The sequence below is a fragment of the Neovison vison genome, chromosome X (assembly GCF_020171115.1).
Source record: "Neovison vison isolate M4711 chromosome X, ASM_NN_V1, whole genome shotgun sequence".
NCBI classification, from domain to species: domain Eukaryota; kingdom Metazoa; phylum Chordata; class Mammalia; order Carnivora; family Mustelidae; genus Neogale; species Neogale vison.
Window position 1 is genome coordinate 21,720,404 of NC_058105.1, and position 18,286 is coordinate 21,738,689.

General features: G+C 36.9%; 1 pseudogene; it reads right to left on the reverse strand.

Moving 5' to 3' along the window:
* Window positions 1-16,276: 16,276 nt before the first annotated feature.
* Window positions 16,277-16,657, reverse strand: LOC122896861 (annotated as a pseudogene).
* Between the last annotated feature and the right edge of the window lie 1,629 nt (window positions 16,658-18,286).

Sequence of the window (18,286 nt, forward strand, 5' to 3'; positions counted from 1 at the left end):
CATTTGCAAATATCTTCTCCCATTTGGTCAGTTGTCTTTTGGTTTTGTTGACTGTTTGCTTTGCTGTGCAGAAGCTTTTGATCTTGATGAAGTCCCAATAGCTCATTTTTGCCCTTGTTTCCCTTGCCTTTGGCAATGTTTCTAGGAAGAAGTTGCTGCAGTTGAGGATGAAGAGGTTGCTGCCTGTGTTCTCGTCAAGGATTTTGATGGATTCATGTGTCACATTGAGGTCTTTTGTCCATTTTGAGTCCATTTTTGTGTGTGGTATAAGGAAATGGTCCAATTTCGTTCTTTTGGATACAGTTGTCCAATTTTTCCAACACCATTTGTTGAGGAGACTGTCTTTTTTCCATTGGACATTTGGAAATTTCCTGCTTTGTCAAATATTAGTTGACCATAGAGTTGAGGGTCTATATCTAGGCTCTCTATTCTTTTCCATTGATCTCTGTGTCTGTTTTTGTGCCAGGACCATACTGTCTTGATGATGATAGCTTTGTAATAGAGCTTGAAGTCTGGAATTGTGATGCCACCAACTTTGGCTTTCCTGTTCAACATTCCTCTGGCTATTCAAGGTTTTTTGGGTTCTATATAAATTTTAGGATTATTTATTCCATTTCTTTGGAAAAAAATTGATGGTGTTTTGATAAGGATTACATTAAATGTGTAAATTTTTCTAGGTAGTGTAGACATTTTCACAATACTTATTCTTCCAATCCATGAGCATGGAACATTTTTCCATTTCTTTGTGTCTTCCTCAATTCCGTTCATGAGTACTTTATAGTTTTCTGAGTACAGATTCTTTGCCTCTTTGGTTAGGTTTATTCCTATATATCTTATGGTTTTGGGTGCAATGGTAAATGGAATTGACTCCTTAATTTCTTTTTATTCTGTATTGTTGTTGGTAGATAGAAAAGCAACTGATTTCTGTGCATTGACTTTATATCCTCACACTTTACTGAATTCCTGTACAAGTTCTAGCAGATCTGGAGTGGAGTCTCTTGCGTTTTCCACATAATGTATCATATCATCTGCAAAGAGTGATAATTTACATTCTTTGCTGATTAGGATGCCTTTAATTTCTTTTTGTTGTTTGATTGCTGAGGCTAGGACTTCTAGACTATGTGGAATAGCAGTGGTGATAATGGACATCCCTACCATGTTCCTGACCTTAGTGGAAAAGATCTCAGTTTTTCTCCATTGGGAATGATATTCGCTGTGGGTTTTTCATAGGTAGCTTTGATGATATTGAGGTATGTACCCTCTATCTCTACACTTTGAAGAGTTTTGATCAAGAAAAGCTGCTGTACTTTGTCAAATGCTTTTTCAGCATCTACTGAGAGAATCAATCATATGGTTCTTGCTCTTTCTTTTATTAATGTATTGTATCATATTGATTGATTTGGGGATGTTAAACCCACCTTGCAGTCCTGGAATAAATCCCACTTGGTCGTGGTGAATAATCCTTTTAATATACTGTTGCATCCTATTAGCTAGTATTTTGGTTAGAATTTCTGCATCCTTGTTCATCAAGGATATTGGTCTGTAATTCTCTTTTTTGACAGGATCTTTGTCTGGTTTGGAGATCAAGGTAATGCTGGAATCATAAAATTAGATTGGAAATTTTCCTTCCATTACTACTTTTTGGAACAGTTTCAGGAGAATAGGTATTAATTCTTCTTTAAATGTTTGGTAGAATTACCCTGGGAAACCATCTGGCCCTGGGCTCTTTTTTGTTGAGAGACTTTTGATGACTGCTCCAATTTTTTTTTAGTGGTTGTGTGTCTGTTCAGCTTTTCTATTTCTTCCTGGTTTAGTTTTGGTAGTTTATGCATCTCTAGGAAAGCATCCATTTCTTCCAGATTGTCAAATTTGCTGGCACATAGTTGCTCATAATATGTTCTTATAATTGTATTTATTTTGTTGGTTGTAATCTCTCCTCTTTAATTCATGATTTTATTAATTTGGGTCCTTTTTCTTTTCTTTTTGATAAGTCTGGCCAGGGGTTTGTCAATCTTATTAATTCTTTCAAAGAACCTGTTCCTACTTTCATTGATTTGTTCTACTGTGGTTTTTTTTTTTTTTTGATTGTTTGTTTCTATATCATCAATTTATTCTCTGATCTTTATTATTTTTCTTCTCCTGCTGGGTTTAGGCTTTCTTTTCTGTTTTTTCTTCAGCTGCTTTAGGTATAGGATTTGGTTGTGTATTTGAGACCTTTCTTAATTTCTTGAGAAAGGCTTGTATCACTATATACTTTACTCTCAGGACTGTCTTTGCTGTGTCCCACAGATTTTTAATGGTTGTGTTCTCATTATCACTTGTTTCCATAAATTTTTTCAATTCCTCTTTAATTTCCTGGTTGACCCATTCATTCTTTAGAAGGATGCTGTTTAGCCTCCATGTATTTGGGTTCTTTCCAAATTTTCTCTTGTGATTGAGTTCTAGCTTCAGAGCACTGTGGTCTGAAAGCATGCAGGGGATGATCCCAATCCTTTGGTACTGGTTCAGACCTTATTTGTGACCCAGGATGTGATCTATTCTGGAGGATGTTCCATGTGCACTAGAGAAGAATGTGTATTCTGTTCCTTTATGATGGAATGTTCTGAATATATCTGTGATGTCCATCTGGTCCAGTGTGTCATTTAAGGCCTTTATTTCCTTGCTGATCTTTTGCTTGAATGATCTGTCCATTTCATTGAGGGGGGTGTTAAAGTCCCCTACTGTTATTGCATTATTGTCGATGTGTTTCTTTGATTTTGTTACTAATTGGTTTATATAGTTGGCTGATCCCATGTTAGGGGCATAGATATTTAAAATTGTTAGGTCTTCTTGTTGGACAGATCCTTTGAGTATGAGATAGTGTCCTCCCTCATCTCTTATTATAGTTTTTGGCTTAAAATCTAATTGATCTGATGTAAGGATTGCCACCCCAGCTTTCTTTTATATGCATTAGCATGGTAAATTATTTTCCACCCCCTCACTTTCAATCTGGAGGTGTCTTTGGGTCTAAAATGAGTTTCTTGTAGACAGCATATTGATGGGTTTTGTTTTTTTAATCCATTATGATACCCTGTGTCTTTTGATTGGGGCATTTAGTGTATTTACATTCAGAGTAGCTATTGAGAGATATGAATTTAGTGCAATTGTATTGCCTGTAAGGTGCCTGTTACTGTATATTGTCTCTGTTCCTTTCTGGTCTACCTGTTTTAGGCTCTCTCTTTGCTCAGAGGACCCCTTTCAGTATTTCCTGTAGGGCTGGTTTAGTGTTTGCAAATTCTTTTCATTTTTGTTTGTCCTGGAAGCTTTTAATCTCTCCTTCTATTTTCAGTGATAGTTTAGTTGGCTATAGTATTCTTGGCTGCATGTTTTTTCTTATTTAGTGCTCTGAATATGTCATGCCAGTTCTTTCAGACCTGCCAAGTATCTGTGGATAAGTCTGCTGCCAATCTAATATTTTTACCATTGTATGTTACAGACTTCTTGTCCCAAGCTGCTTTCAAGATTTTCTCTTTGTCACTAAGACTTGTAAGTTTTATTCTACGATGATGGGGTGTGGACCTATTCTTATTGATTTTGAGGAGGGTTCTCTGCACCTCCTGGATTTTGATGCTTGTTTCCTTTGCATATTAGGGAAATTCTCTACTATAATTTGCTCCAGTATACCTTTCTTCCCCCCTGTCTCTTTCTTCTTCTTCTGGAATCCCAATTTTCTAATATTGTTTCATCTTATGGTATCACTTATCTCTCTAATTCTCCCCTGTGGTCCAGTAGTTGTTTGTCTCTCTTTTGCTCAGCTTCTTTATTCTCCATCAGTTGGTCTTCTATATCACTAATTCTCTCTTCTGTGTCATTTATCTTAGCAGTAAGATCCTCCATTTTTGGTTGCACCTCATTAGTAGCTTTTTTGATTTCAGCTTGGTTAGATTTTAGCTCTTCTATTTCTCTAGAAAGGACTTTTATTTCTTCAGACAGCATCTCTCTAATATCTTCCATGCCTTTTTGGAGCCCAGCTAACACCTTGAGAATCATCATTCTGAACTCTGACATATTACCAATGTCTGTATTGATTAGGTCCCCAGCCTTTGGTACTACCTCGTGTGTGTGTATGTGTGTGTGTGTGTGTGTGTGTGTTTTGTTTGTTTGTTTGTTTTGTGAGCTTTTCTGCCTTGTTATTTTATCTGGATAAGAATATATGAACAAGAGAATAAAATACTGAAAGGTGGCAAAACCCCAATAAAATATATGCTAACCAAATCAGAAGAGACCCCAAACTGGGGGAAGAAGAAAGGAGATAAAAAGAAATTTTAAAAAATTTAAAAATTATGTGTGTGTGTATATGTATGTGTATATATATATATATATATATATATATATATATGGTGATTAGAGGCACCCACTTGATTTTGCGTGTATTTTAGTCTCTTAGAAGAAACTACCTCCCAAAATTAAAGAAAGAAAAGAATTATATATATATATACACACACAAACACACACACACATATAAATAAAGGTAAACATGATGAAAGGATGGAATATGACTATAAAGATGAAAATTAAAAAAAAATTCTAAAAAAGGAATTGGTAAGATAAGTTGGTTGAAAAAAGAAAGAAAAAGGAAATGGAGAGAATTTGCTCCATCTGGGGACTAGAACAAAGCTCTGTGCCAGATTTAAGGTATATTTTGATATACTTGAAGAAATTGTATCCCAAAATATTTTAGAAGAAAAAAAAACCTATATGTATAGAAAAAAATAAAGTTAGATACAATGAGGGATAAAATATGACTATAATAATGAAGGTTTAAAAAGATTTTTTAGAAAGGTATTGTTAAGATAAACTAGTTAAAATACGTTAAAAGAGGAAAAAGGAAACGTTAGAAAAATTAGAATAAGAAAAAAAATAAAATAAAAAAAAGTTAATTAACTTTGCATGACTTCTGCAGGGGGGGCCTGTTAGATTGATTTTCACATGTCTCTGCCCAAGGTGGAATTGCACCACCCTTGCCTGGGGCTGAGATAAGTAATATGCTCAGGTTTGCTCTCGGGAGCTTTTGTTCCCTGAATGCTTTCCGTAGAGCTTTGGAGGATGGGAATGTAAATGACAGCCTGGAGGAGCCAAGAGCTTGGGGCCCCAGTCCTCAATGCACCCTTGGAGAAAAGTTGTTAATCACTCCCATCTCCCTGGTCTCTGGTTGTACTCACCTGGCCTGTGACTGAGAGTTTCTGTCTCTGGCACACTACCCCATTTGGAGTCTTCAAATTCTGCAGATTTCCTGCTACACTGCTTTTCTTGTGGAGGAAAGTAGGTCTCCCCGGATCTGGCACTCCTCAGCTCCTTCTCTGTAGTCAGCTTCCCAGCTCTGATACCTGTGAGCTCTGCTACTCTTGGACACCCCTGATTCTTCTGTGACCCTGATGGACCTGAGACCACACTGTCCCCACGAGGACTCCACACCCACTTAACCTCTGGAGTGATGTCCCTCAGTGGAGCAGACACCTAAAAGTTTGAATTTTGTGCTTTATTGCTCCACTGCTTGTCAGTTGCTGGCCCCTCCCCCGTGGTCTATCTTCCCATCACTTTGGATTCACTTCTCTGCATGTCCTACCTTTCAGAAAATGTCAATTTTCTGTTTCTAGAATTGCTATTCTTCTTCTCCTTGATCTTCCTTTGGGTTTGTAGGTGTTTAGAATGGTTTGATAACTATCTAGGTGAACTCCTGTGACCTGATGTCATCTCAGTCTGCTACTCTTCTGCCATCTTGACCTCCCCTCCTGTTTCATATTTTCTATTGTACAATACCTCAAATACAAAAGATACTATTATTTATATGTAGTTGGAGAGATAGAATATGTATATAAGATGATAGATACCACGATATATAGCATAAAATTTAAGAACAAAACTATGGAGCCAGACTGGTTGGCTCTGAATCATCCATGCACTTTACTAGCTGGGTGATCCTGGAAAAGTTATTTAGTTTCTCTGGGATTCAGATTACTCAGATATAAAAGTGAATAATTATAGTAGTTAACTGAAAGTTTGGTTATTAGGGTTAAGTGAATTACTATAGAGAGAGAGAGCTTAGTACATGCTTAAAATGTTAGTTATCATTATCATGTGAGAGTATGCCATAAGATAATATGGTCTAGTGTAATGAACAAAAGCTGGCAAGTTAGAAGATCTAGGTTCTAGTTTTGACTGCCACTCACTCACATTGGCCAATTTAAATATCCTCTCTGATTCTTGGTTTTCTAACTATGAAATGAGGTGTAGAACTAAATAATATCTAAAGTTTCTTCCAGCTCTAACGTGCTAGTATTCAATATTGAATATGAGATCCTTCCCCAGTAAAAAGTGGTTATTTAAAAAGAAAAAATATATAGAATATAATTCATACCTGCCATGAGATTTTTTCTTCTCCTCCTTTCATTGGCTTCTGATACTCAGAAAAAGAAATCAAACATATAGCAGTTTGCTTTTATGCTTCCTATCTTGATTTTTCATCTGACTTCCCATCACCATTTTATCAGTGCTCAAGCAAATGAAAGCTTTCAAAAATAAAGATCCTTAAAGGCCATTGGTTACAAAATAGCAGAGATGATTGTCTGATGCAGAGACTCAGCTCAGTGTATCTTTACTTGTAGATCATTTTTTTAAATTAAAAATGCAGTCTATCCAAGGAGATAGCAATCTTCTTTGTGAAGAGAAACTTTTATTAACTAATCCACTAATTGATATGAAGTTTTAAAATAACTTTCTTTTGAGACCTATAAAACAAGATTAATGTAAGCTTGAATCCAGTTACCATTTACAAAAATTTAATAGCATCCTGTTAACAGCCCGGATGAGAGAGACCATGTACATCTCAATGATCCTTGGTCTTATTTTCATTTTAGTAATACTCTGACAACTCTCTCTCCCTCCACCATCTCTACTCCCCACAGCAGAATAAGGTAAAAAAGGGTGGCATTTCCCTAGCATTTACTGCCCCTTGGCTTTTTAAACTAGGCTGATCCACTTGTGAACCACATCATAAGGGCTCACAAAGGTTGTTGGACAGCCACTGCAGCCTGGCATAGGTCCAGCTTCCTTGCGCAGGATAGTAGGAAGACTCAGAGTGACATAACTTTCAAGTAAGGAAATGACCTTTGGTTGAGAATATATTTCATCTTACAGTGAGGTATTAGGATGCTGTTTTTACAAGTAAAAAGACAAATATTAATGTTTTATGTGAATTAACCTAATAACAGTTGGGCATGGACTCAGATACACACCATTGTTTATTCATGTCACTAGTCTTTGGAACTATGGACAGAGACTTAAAGGCAAGACTCAATTACATCTAGTGTTTGTACAGAAGAGTGTTATCCATTAATTAATTATCCATTAATCTCACTTTTGCTATTTTCTTCCTTAAATTTTTCTTCTTTTCACTTTCCTTTTTGTTTCTCTTCTTTTCCTCTATTGTTTCACTTTTTTTTTGGTACTCTTGTTGTTACTCTTGCTTTCTCTAGATAAGTAGTTAAGAGTGGAGATTGGATCCTGCTTTGACCACTCACTTCTTACATGACCCTGGGCAAAAAATTTTATTTACTTATTAGAGAGAGAGAGCACAAGCAAGAGCGAGCATGAGTTGGGTGGAGGGGCAGGGGAAAGGGAAAAGCAGATTCCCTGCTCAGTGTGGAGCCCAATATAGGGCTAGATCCCAGGACCTTGAAATCGCAACCTGAGCCAAAGGCAGATATTTAACTGACTGGGCCACCCAGGAGCCCCAAGACAATTTCTTCTTGCTGTAGGTTATCCACCTGTAAACTTGGATAATCACCCTTGATTCATCAGGTTATTTAAAAGATTATATGAGATAATATGCATAAAATATTTAGTTCTGTGCCTAGCATATGGTAAACACTTTAGCATTATTCTCTTTTCCTTCTTCCTTTTAGTTTTTATTTCTACCACATATTTTCATATTATTTTTTCCTGAATCTTGTTCTCATCAGTATTGAACCTGATTCCTTCAGCTTTGCTGGTTTTTCTTACCTACTGTATAGCTCTAAGAAGATACTTGACAACTTGGACTCTGTGATACATTTTTCAACCTCTTTCCTCTAACCCTGCCTCCATTTGGAAGTCAGAGTGGTTTTTCTAAAATGCAAATATGACCATGTAATTCTCTGTCATAAATCTGCCTATGGTATATAATATTAAATCCTTATTGTGGAATACAAGGACATCCACAGTATGGTTTCTATCATCAATCAGCCTTCATCTCTGCCACTGATATAATCTATAAAAATAGGTCACATGGATGTGCTGGTTCCCACGAAACCCACACTCAGTTTTCTGAACCATTGCATATCTTCTCCTACTCTTTTACCTAGCAGACACTAGTATAGTCATCAAGATACAGCCACAAATATTTCCCCAACTCTCTTATCTGGATTTGATTCTTCTGTTTACTTTCACAGAATTTTGTTTAAATTACTATTACAATGATTATCGCATTCCTTTTTAAAAAGGCTTATTTTAGAGAGAGAGAGTATAAGCCTTAAGAGAGGGGACAGAGGTAGAGAATTTTGAAGAAGAATTCCTGCTGATCACAGAGCCTATTGTGTGGGGCTCTATCCCACGATATCATAACCTGAGCCAAAACCAAGGGCCAGATGCTTAACTGAATTAGCCACCCAGGTGCCCTATCCTATCACACTCTTAATATGGATCTACCTCTATAGATTGTAAGCCCCTGAAGACAAGGCTCTGTTTTACTCCTTTTTATTATTTCTGAATCCTATAACTAGCCTGTCACTCAACAAGGAAACATATTCTATTTATAAAACTAGTCTTCTTCATAGATAGAAATGTAGTGAAAAGAAGGGCCATGTGTACCCCAATGTTCATAGCAGAAATGGCTACAGTTGCCAAACTGTGGAAAGAGTCAAGATGCCCTTCAACAGACAAATGGATAAAGAAGATATGGTCTCTATATACAATGGAGTATTATGCCTCCATCAGAAAGGATGAATACCCAACTTTTGTATCAACATTGGAGGAGATTATGCTGAGTGAAATAAATCAAGCTGAGAAAGTCAATTATCATATGATTTCACTTACTTGTGGAGCATAAGGAATAACATGGAGGACATGAGGAAAAAGAAAGGAAAAGTGAATTGGGGGAATCAGAGGGGGAGACGAAGCATGAGAGCCTGTAGACTCTGAGAAACAAACTGAGGGTTTGGAGGGCAGGGGGTTGGGGAGTTAGGTGAGCCTCGTGGTGGTTATTAAGGAAGGTATGTATTGCATTGATCACTGGGTGTGGTATATAAACAATGAATCTCAGAAGATTGAAAAATAAAATTAAATTTAAAAAAATTTAAAAATTAAAATTAAAATAAAATCCTAAAAAAAAATAAGTGGTTACAAATGAAACAAACAAACAAACTAGTCTTCTATCAGTTTGGATAAGATTTATGTTTGGTGGGGTGCCTGGGTGGCTCAGTGGGTTAAAGCCTCTGCCTTCAGCTCAGGTCATGGTCCCAGGGTCCTGGGATCGAGCCCCACATCGGGCTCTCTGCTCAGCAGGGAACCTGCTTCCTCCTCTCTCTCTCTCTCTCTCTCTCTCTCTCTCTCTGCCTACCTGTGATCTCTATCTGTCAAATAAATAAAAAAATCTTAAAAGAGATTATGCTGAGTGAAATAAGTCAAGCAGAGAGATTCAATTATTATATGGTTTCACTTATTTGTGGAGCATAACAAATAGCATGGAGGACAAGGGGCGTTAGAGAGGAGTAGGGAATTTGGGTAAATTGGAAGGGGAGGTGAACCATGAGAGACTATGGACTCTGAAAAACAGTCTGAGGGATTTGAAGTGGCGGGGGGGTGGGAGGTTGGGGTACCAGGTGGTGGGTATTATAGAGGGCACGGCTTGCATGGAGCACTGGGTGTAGTGAAAAAATAATGAATACTGTTTTTCTGAAAATAAATAAATTGGAAAAAAAATTTATGTTTCGAGTTTTTGCCCATATAGCTGATGTGATTTAAGTCAAATTTCATGAAAATATGATCATATATATATATATATATAACGGAATATTACTCAGCCATAAAAATGAATTTTCATCATTTGCCACAACATGGATGGAGCTAGAGGGTATAATGCTAAGAAAATAAGTCATAGAAAGACAATTATCATATGATTTCACTCATGTGTGGAATTTAAGAAACAAAACAGAGGATCATAGGGGAAGGGAGATAAAAATAATAAGATGAAATCAGAGAGGGAGATAAGCCACAAGAGACTTTTAACTAGAGGGAAAAAACTGAAGGTTGCTGGAGGGGAGGTGGGTAGGGGTATGGGGTAACTGGGTGAGGGGCATTAAGGAGGGCAGTTGATGTAATGAGTACTGGGTGTTATATGCAACTGAATCACTAAACTCTACCTCTGAAACTAATAAAAAAATAAGTTAACTTTCATGTCTTTGCCTAATTGCAGATGATCCCACAGAAAAGTTGCATAATGAAACTTACTGAACATCTTCGACAATGGGCAGGTAATTCTAATATATATAGGACTGTACTATGTGAAGACCAGGGGTAGACAAGGATGACATTTTATTTTATTTTATTTATTTTATATTATTAAAATTTTTTTGGATCTGTTGTTTATTCTTTATTTTAAGTAAGCTCTATACCCTATGTGGGACTTGAACACACAATCCCAAGATCAAGAGTCAAATGTCCTACTGACTGAGCCAGCTAGGCAGCCCAAGGATGAACTTTTAATCCCCTTTTTATCTAACTTTAGGACTCTATTTTAACAAGGCATGGAATTAGTAGGTCTTGGGAAGTGCTTGAAAATTTTGACTGATTATTCCTTTGATTACCTTTCTTTTTGGTGTTTTCTGATAATAGGATAAATGTTAAGAAATTTCTTATGTGTTTCTGATTTGGAGGAGGGCATGGGTGAGGGATGGTATTTTGTCTTTCAGTTTTGCTCACATACTGGCCTCCTTCTCAGATTTGAAGGGCTGCTCTTTTTGCTTTTTGGTTTTACATCGGAGTCATTACCTGGCTGGCTTATGAGTAATTTTCCAGTGGAAACTAAATATAATATTTCCATCCTATCAGGACTTAAAGAAACAATCCTAAGAAAAAGAGAGCTAAAAAACTTTGGGTCAACAAATTTTAAAGCACATACATACAGAGGTCTCTGGGTTCTAAAGGAAGAGTAGAATCTGGATATGGGATTGTTGGCTATCACTGATGCTAGTAGAAGGTGATAAACTGGAATTGATTTCTGCAGGAAATAATGAAGAAAATAGCTGGGGACAAGAAGAAAGACTTAGCTATGTCTCCAGGAGATACAAAATGCCCCTGGAAGTTTGAGCACTGAGACAAAGAGCTAAATGCAGTGGGAGACAAAATGAGAGAAAAAGAAATATACATGTTTATTTGCTGACCAGTTAACAATGAAGAGAGAGAAAGGATAAATAAGGAAATGGAAATGTAGAGGTAGGAAAGTCCCAACAAACTGCCTGATTTCAATGTTGGCATTTTGGCAAATACTCCCAACTCAGTTAAACAATCTCCAAGAACCTTGGCACCTGTAGGAATCTGGGCATCCTTAAAAAATACATTCATCCCAAGAGAAAGGAGAGTATGGTTGACTCATGGAGACACTATTAATTTTGAATGAAATTCCATTTCATCTGAACAACTGCTGCAAGCAGGCCAGGCAAATGTTTGATGAAATGAGCTACATGTGAGAATTACAAAACCCAGACAGTCTTTGTTTTATCAATAAACCTCTGTGTGAGCTTGGGCATGTCACTTCTCTCTCTTTTTCCTCTCCTTTAATAATGAAATATATTAAACTTTACCCTATATGCCTCAAGGCTGGTTGTGAGAATCAAATGATCTAGAAATGAAAATTATGATTACAGAGGCCTCTGTCAGGTTACTGGGCTCAGATCCTAGATTTAAGTTCTATTGCCATTATCTAGAAGTGGCACTTTTTCTCCAGAAGGATACCAGAGGATCATCACAGATTAAGCAGTAATGGCCTCAGTCTCTTCATCTATAGGCCAACAACAACACTAGCAATTGTGTGTATAAGATTGCTTTAAATGTTAGAAATGATAAAGCCATGCATTTCCTATGGTATTCATTATGAAAGCATTATACACCTCAAAGGTCAGGACTGTCCTCTAAGCACATTCTGTATGGTTCCAGGAGAAATAAAACAGAAATAAACAAACTCAATATCCTTAAAGCTGTGCTAATCCCTAAAGCCAAATTCATTACAAGCAGAGAGCACAAATTGAACTGCTAGAAGTAAGGAGTGTGGGGGCACGTCTGGAGATGTTTACATTTTGCTGAACGAAGAAAAGAAATTCCATCTTTTTTTTTCCCCTGCATACAAAAATGGTATACTTTGGATCCAGTAGCAATCTTCTGGAACTAGTTTCCTGCTTCTTTTTGTTATCCAGATGAATCCTTGGAACTCCTATTTCAGAAGCTTCTGCCCTCCCACTAGTCCTCAGACATGGTGGTGCAGTGAAACGTAGAGCCACACTATCATTTCAGAGTGGTAGGGGTAACCTCAGCAGCCTTCTCTACCTATTCAAATATCTCTGGAAAAAGATGGGATCTTCAGGGAAGTTGGAGTGTCTCAAGCCGAGGTTGGATTTTCTAAAGGAAGTGAAATACCTTCGTGGGTCAGAGGGTAGTAATTGACTAGTGCCTGATGTGTTTCCCTTGACTGCAGGAGTAAGAGGGTTTTGAAGTGCAAAAGTGTTTTTTTTTCTAATTATTTTGGGGGTAAGAACACTTAAATTTTTAAGTGAACAATATAGTGCTTTTTAAAAAAAATTAATTTCATTTTTTTCAGTGTTCCAAGATTCATTGTTTTGCACCATAACCAGTGCTCCATGCAATACATGCTCTCCTTAATACCCATGACTAGGCTCACCTAATGCCCCAACCCCCACCCCTCCAAAACCTTCAGTTTGTTTCTCAGAGTCTACAGTCTCTCAGGTTTCATCTCCCCCTCTGATTTCCCCCAATTCACCTTTCCTTTCCTTCTCCTAATGTCCTCCATGTTATTTCTTATGCTCCACAAGTAAGTGAAACCATATGATAATTGACATTCTCTGCTTGACTTATTTCACTCAGCATAATCTCCTCCAGTTCCGTCCATGTTGATACAAAAGTTGGGTATTCATCCTTTCTGTTGGAGGCATAATATTTCATTGTATATATGGAGCACATCTTCTTTATCCATTCATCTTTTGAAGGGCATCTCGGCTCCTTCCACTGTTTGGGTATTGTGGACATTGCTGCTGTGAACATTGGGGTGCATGTGCCCCTTCTTTTCACTATATCTGTATCCTTGGGGTAAATACCCAGTAGTGCAAATGCAGGGTCATAGGGTAGCTCTATTTTTAATTTCTTAAGGAATCTCCACACTGTTTTCTAAAGTGACTACACCAACTTGCATTCCCAGCAGTGGTGTAAGAGGAGTCCCTTTTCTCCACATCCTCTCCAACACTTATTGTTTATTGTCTTCTTGATTTAGGCCATTCTAACTGTTGTAAGGTGGCATCTCAATGTGGTTTTGATTTGAATCTTCCTGATGGCTAATGATAAACATTTTTCATGTGTCTGTTAACCATTTGTATGTGTTCTTTGGAGACGTATCTGTTCATGTCTTCTGCCCATTTTTTGACATTTTTAACTTTTTTTTTGAGTGTTGAGTTTGAGAATTCTTTATAGATCTGGATATAGCCCTTTGTCTGTAGTGTCTTTTGTGAATATCTTCTCCCATTTCACGGGTTGCCCCCGTGAAACAAGAAGGGACCCCATGCACAAGAAGGGAAATAATCAAGATTAGAACAGAGATCAATGAGTTAGAAACTAGAGATATGATAGAACACATCAATAAAACTAGAAGCTGGTTCTTTGAAAGAATCAATAAGATCGATAAACCACCTGCCAAACTAATCCAAAAGAAAAGAGAGAGAATTCAAATTAATAAAATTATGAATAAAGGGGGAGAGATCATGACTAACACTAAGGAAATACAAACAATCATCAGAAATTATTATCAACAGTTATATGCCAATAAGTTAAGCAACCTGGACAAAATGGATGCATTCCTGGAAACCTATAAACTTCCAAGACTGAAACAGGAAGAAACTGACAACCTGAATAGACCAATATCAAATAATGAGATTGAAGCAGAGACCAAGAATGTCCCAAAAAACTAGACCCCAAGACCTGACGAATTCCTGGGGAATTCTACTAAGCATTCAAAAAAGAAATAATATCTATCCTCTTGAAGCTGTTTCAGAAAAACAGAAAAAGAAGGAAAACTTCCAGACTATTTCTGTGAAGCCAGCATTACCCTGATCCCCAAAACAGGTAAAGACCCCATCAAAACTGAGAATTTCAGACCAGTATCCCTGATGAATGTGAGTGTCAAGATTCTCAACAAGATCCTAGCTAATAGGATCCAAGTGCATTACAAAGTTTACCCAACATGACAGGTGGAATTTATCCCTAGGTTGCAAGTGTGCTTCATCATTTACAAATCAATGAGATAGAACAAATCAGTAAGAGAAGAGAGAAGAACAACATGATCCTCTCAATGGATGCAGAAAAGCCATTCGACAAACTACAGCATCCATTCCTGATGAAAACGCTTCAATGTATAGGGATAGAGGGAACATTTCTCAACTTCATAAAATCTATCTATGAAAAACCCACAGCGAATATCATTCTCAATGGGGACAAGCTGACAGTCTTCCCTTTGAGATCAGGAACAGGACAAGGATGCCCACTTTTGCCACTGTTGTTCAACATAGTATTAGAAGTCCTAACATCAGCAGTCAGACAACAAAAAGAAACAAAATGTGTTCAGATTGGAAAAGAAGAAGTCAAACTCTCTGTCTTCACAGATGACAAGACACTTTATATGGAAAACCCAAAAGACTCCATCCCCAAACTACTAGAACTCACACAGCAATTCAGCAATGTGACAGGATACAAAGTCAATGTACAGAAATCAGTTGCTTTCTTATACACTAACAATGAAAATATAGAAAGGGAAATTGGAGAATTGATTCTACTTACTGTAGTATCAAGAACTGTAAGATACCTGGGAATAAAACTAACCAAATAGAAGAGGCAAGGGATCTGTACTCGAGGAACTACAGAACACTCATGAAAGAAATTGAAGAAGACATAAAAAGATGGAAGACCATTCCATGCTCATGGATCAGAAGAATAAACATTGTTAAAATGTCTATACTGCCCAAAGCAATCTATGCTTTCAATGCCATCCCAATCAACATTCCACTGACATTTTCTGAAGTTCTGGAACAAACAATCCTAAAATTTATAGGGAATCAGGAAAGACCCTGAATTGCTAAGGAAATGTTGAAAAAGAAATAGCAGTATGGTACTGGCACAAAAACAAACACATAGACCAATGGAACAGAGTAGAGAGTCCAGTAATGGGCCTGCAACTCTATGGTCAAATTATCTTCAACAAAGCAGAAAAAAATATCCAGTGGCAAAAAGATAGTTTTTTTCTTCAATAAATGGTGCTGGGAAAATTGGACACCTATGTGCAGAAGAATGAAACTTGACCATTCTCTTACCTCATACACAAAGATAAACTCGAAATGGATGAAATACCTCAATGGATGAAATGAGGCAGGAATCTATCAAAATCATAGGCAGTAACCTCTTCCACATTAGCCACACCAATTTCTTTCAAGACATGTCTCCAAAGAAAAAGGAAACAAAAGTGAAAATGAACTTTTGGGACTTCATCAAGATAAAAGCCTTCTGCAAAGCAAGATAAAAGGCTTCTGTACAGCAATATAGTGTTTCTTATTATAGGTCCAATGTTGTACAACAGATCTCTAGAGCTTACACATCTTGCTTAACTGAAACTTCATGGCTATTGATTAGTAACTCCCCATTTCTTCCTCCTCCAGCCCTGGTCACCACTATTCAACACTTTGATTTTGACTATTTTAGATACCTCATTTAAGTGGAATCATTCAGTATTTGTTTTTCTGTGATTGGCTTATTTTAGTTAGCATAATGTCCTCAAGGTTCATCTGTGTAGCTATATTTTGCAGAATTAGCTTTTTTTAAAGGCTTAGTAATATTTTTAAAAAGGCTTAATAATATTACAATGTATTTATGAGCCACATTTTCTTTTCATTTTTCTCAGTTTTATTCCTTTATTTGACAATCAGCATTAGTTCTAATCCACATTAATTATCTGTAGATTATTGAAAGTGATGACTGGTACATAGGTAAGCACCATGTAGAGCTTGTTTGGTGAATCTTCATTCTTGTTGCAATTCTGGACAACCACATAAGGATATGGCATGGAAAATTCCTTATTACTCTGGTCCAGACAACTTTGTCAAGCCTGGTGTCAATGTGCACATCTGGAGTTCCCATATCCTTCATGGCAAATTTTGGGATCCCTTTGAGTGCCTGAGGAGCATGCTTCTTGAAACCCACTCCATGGATGTGCTTGTGAATGCTGATGCTTTTTTTTTTTCTGATCACTACCTCAATGATGGCAGAAAAGCCCTTCTTCTTGCCACCCTTTGCAGGTGCCATTCTGCTAGGCCTTGGTTGCAAAGCATACCACATTTTCCTTATTCATTCATCTGTCCATAAACATTTTCATCCCTTGACTGTTTTGATTAGTGCCACAATGAATATGGAAGTGCCAAAATTCTGATTCTGAAACTTTGAGATTCTGATTTCAATTCTTTTGGGTAAATATTCAGATGTGGATTACTGGTCTATAAGGAAATTCTTATTTTTAATTTTATGAGAACCTCTATACTACTTTCCACAGTGTTAGCACCATTTTGCAATTGCACCAACAGTGTTTAAGGGTTTCAATTTCTCCACATCCTTGCCAATGCTGCTTCTCTTTTCTATTTTTCATGATAACCATCCTGACAGATGTGTGATGATATCTTATTGTAGTTTTGCTTTGCATTTCCCTGATAATTAGTAACACTGAGTAATTTTTTTTCACATACCTTTTGGCCTTTCTATGTCTTCTTTGAAGAAATATCCAAGGTCCTTAGCCCACTTTATTTTTTTCTTTTTTTTTTCTTTAGATTTTATTTATTTGACAGACAGAGATCACAAGTAGGCAGAGAGGCAGGCAGAGAGAGAGGAGGAAGCAGGCTCCCCACTAAGCAGAGAGCCCGATGCAGGGCTCAATCCCAGGACCCTGGGATCATGACCTGGGCTGAAAGCAGAGGCTTTAACCCACTGAGCCACCCAGGCGCCCCCCTCTTAGCCCACTTTTAAATTGGATTATTAGTTTTTTAAAATTTGTTTGTTTTGCTATTGAGTTGTAGGGGTTCCTACATATTTTGAAGATTAACCCCTTATCAGATCTATCTTTTGAAAATATTTGCTCTCACTCCATAAGATGTGTTTTCACTCTGATTGTTGTTTTCTTTGCTGTGCAGAAGCTTTTTTATTTGATGTAATCCCATTTGTTTACTTCTGTTGTTTTTACTTTTGCTTTTTATGTCTAATCCATGAAATCATTGCCAAGACCAAAGTCATGATGCTTTCCCCTAGGTTTTCTTCTAAGAGTTTTACAGTATTGGGTCTTAACGTTTAAGTCTTTAACTCATTTTGTTAACTTTTGTGTATCAGGTAAGATCAAAATCCAGTTTCATTCTTTTGCATGTGGCTATCCACTTTTTGCAATACCATTTTTTGAAGAAAGTGTCCTTTGACCATTGTGTATTTTTGGCACCTCTGTCAAAGATCAGTTGACTATATATGCATGGACTGTTTTCTGGACTCTCAATTCATTTACAGTGGTCTATATATCTGTTTTTGTGCCAGTACAATACTCTTTTGATTATTGTAGCTTTGTAATACATTTTATAATCAGAAAGTATTTTGCCCCAGCTTTGTTCTTTCTCAATACTGATTTGGCTATTCATGGTCTTTTGTGGTTTCATATAAATTTTAGAATTCTCTATTTTTATAAATAATGGTACTTTATAGTGATTTCATTAGATCTGTAGATTTCTCCAGATAGAATGGATATTTTTCACAATATTAACTTTTTCAATCAATGATCACAGAACATATATCCATTTGCCTATGTCTTTAATTTCTTTCATCAAAGTTTTATAATCTTAACAGGTTAGTAACTAGTATGGAGTTTGAATCAGTAATCAAAAATCCTGTTAAAGTCTCTCATGGTTCTTCTCCCACT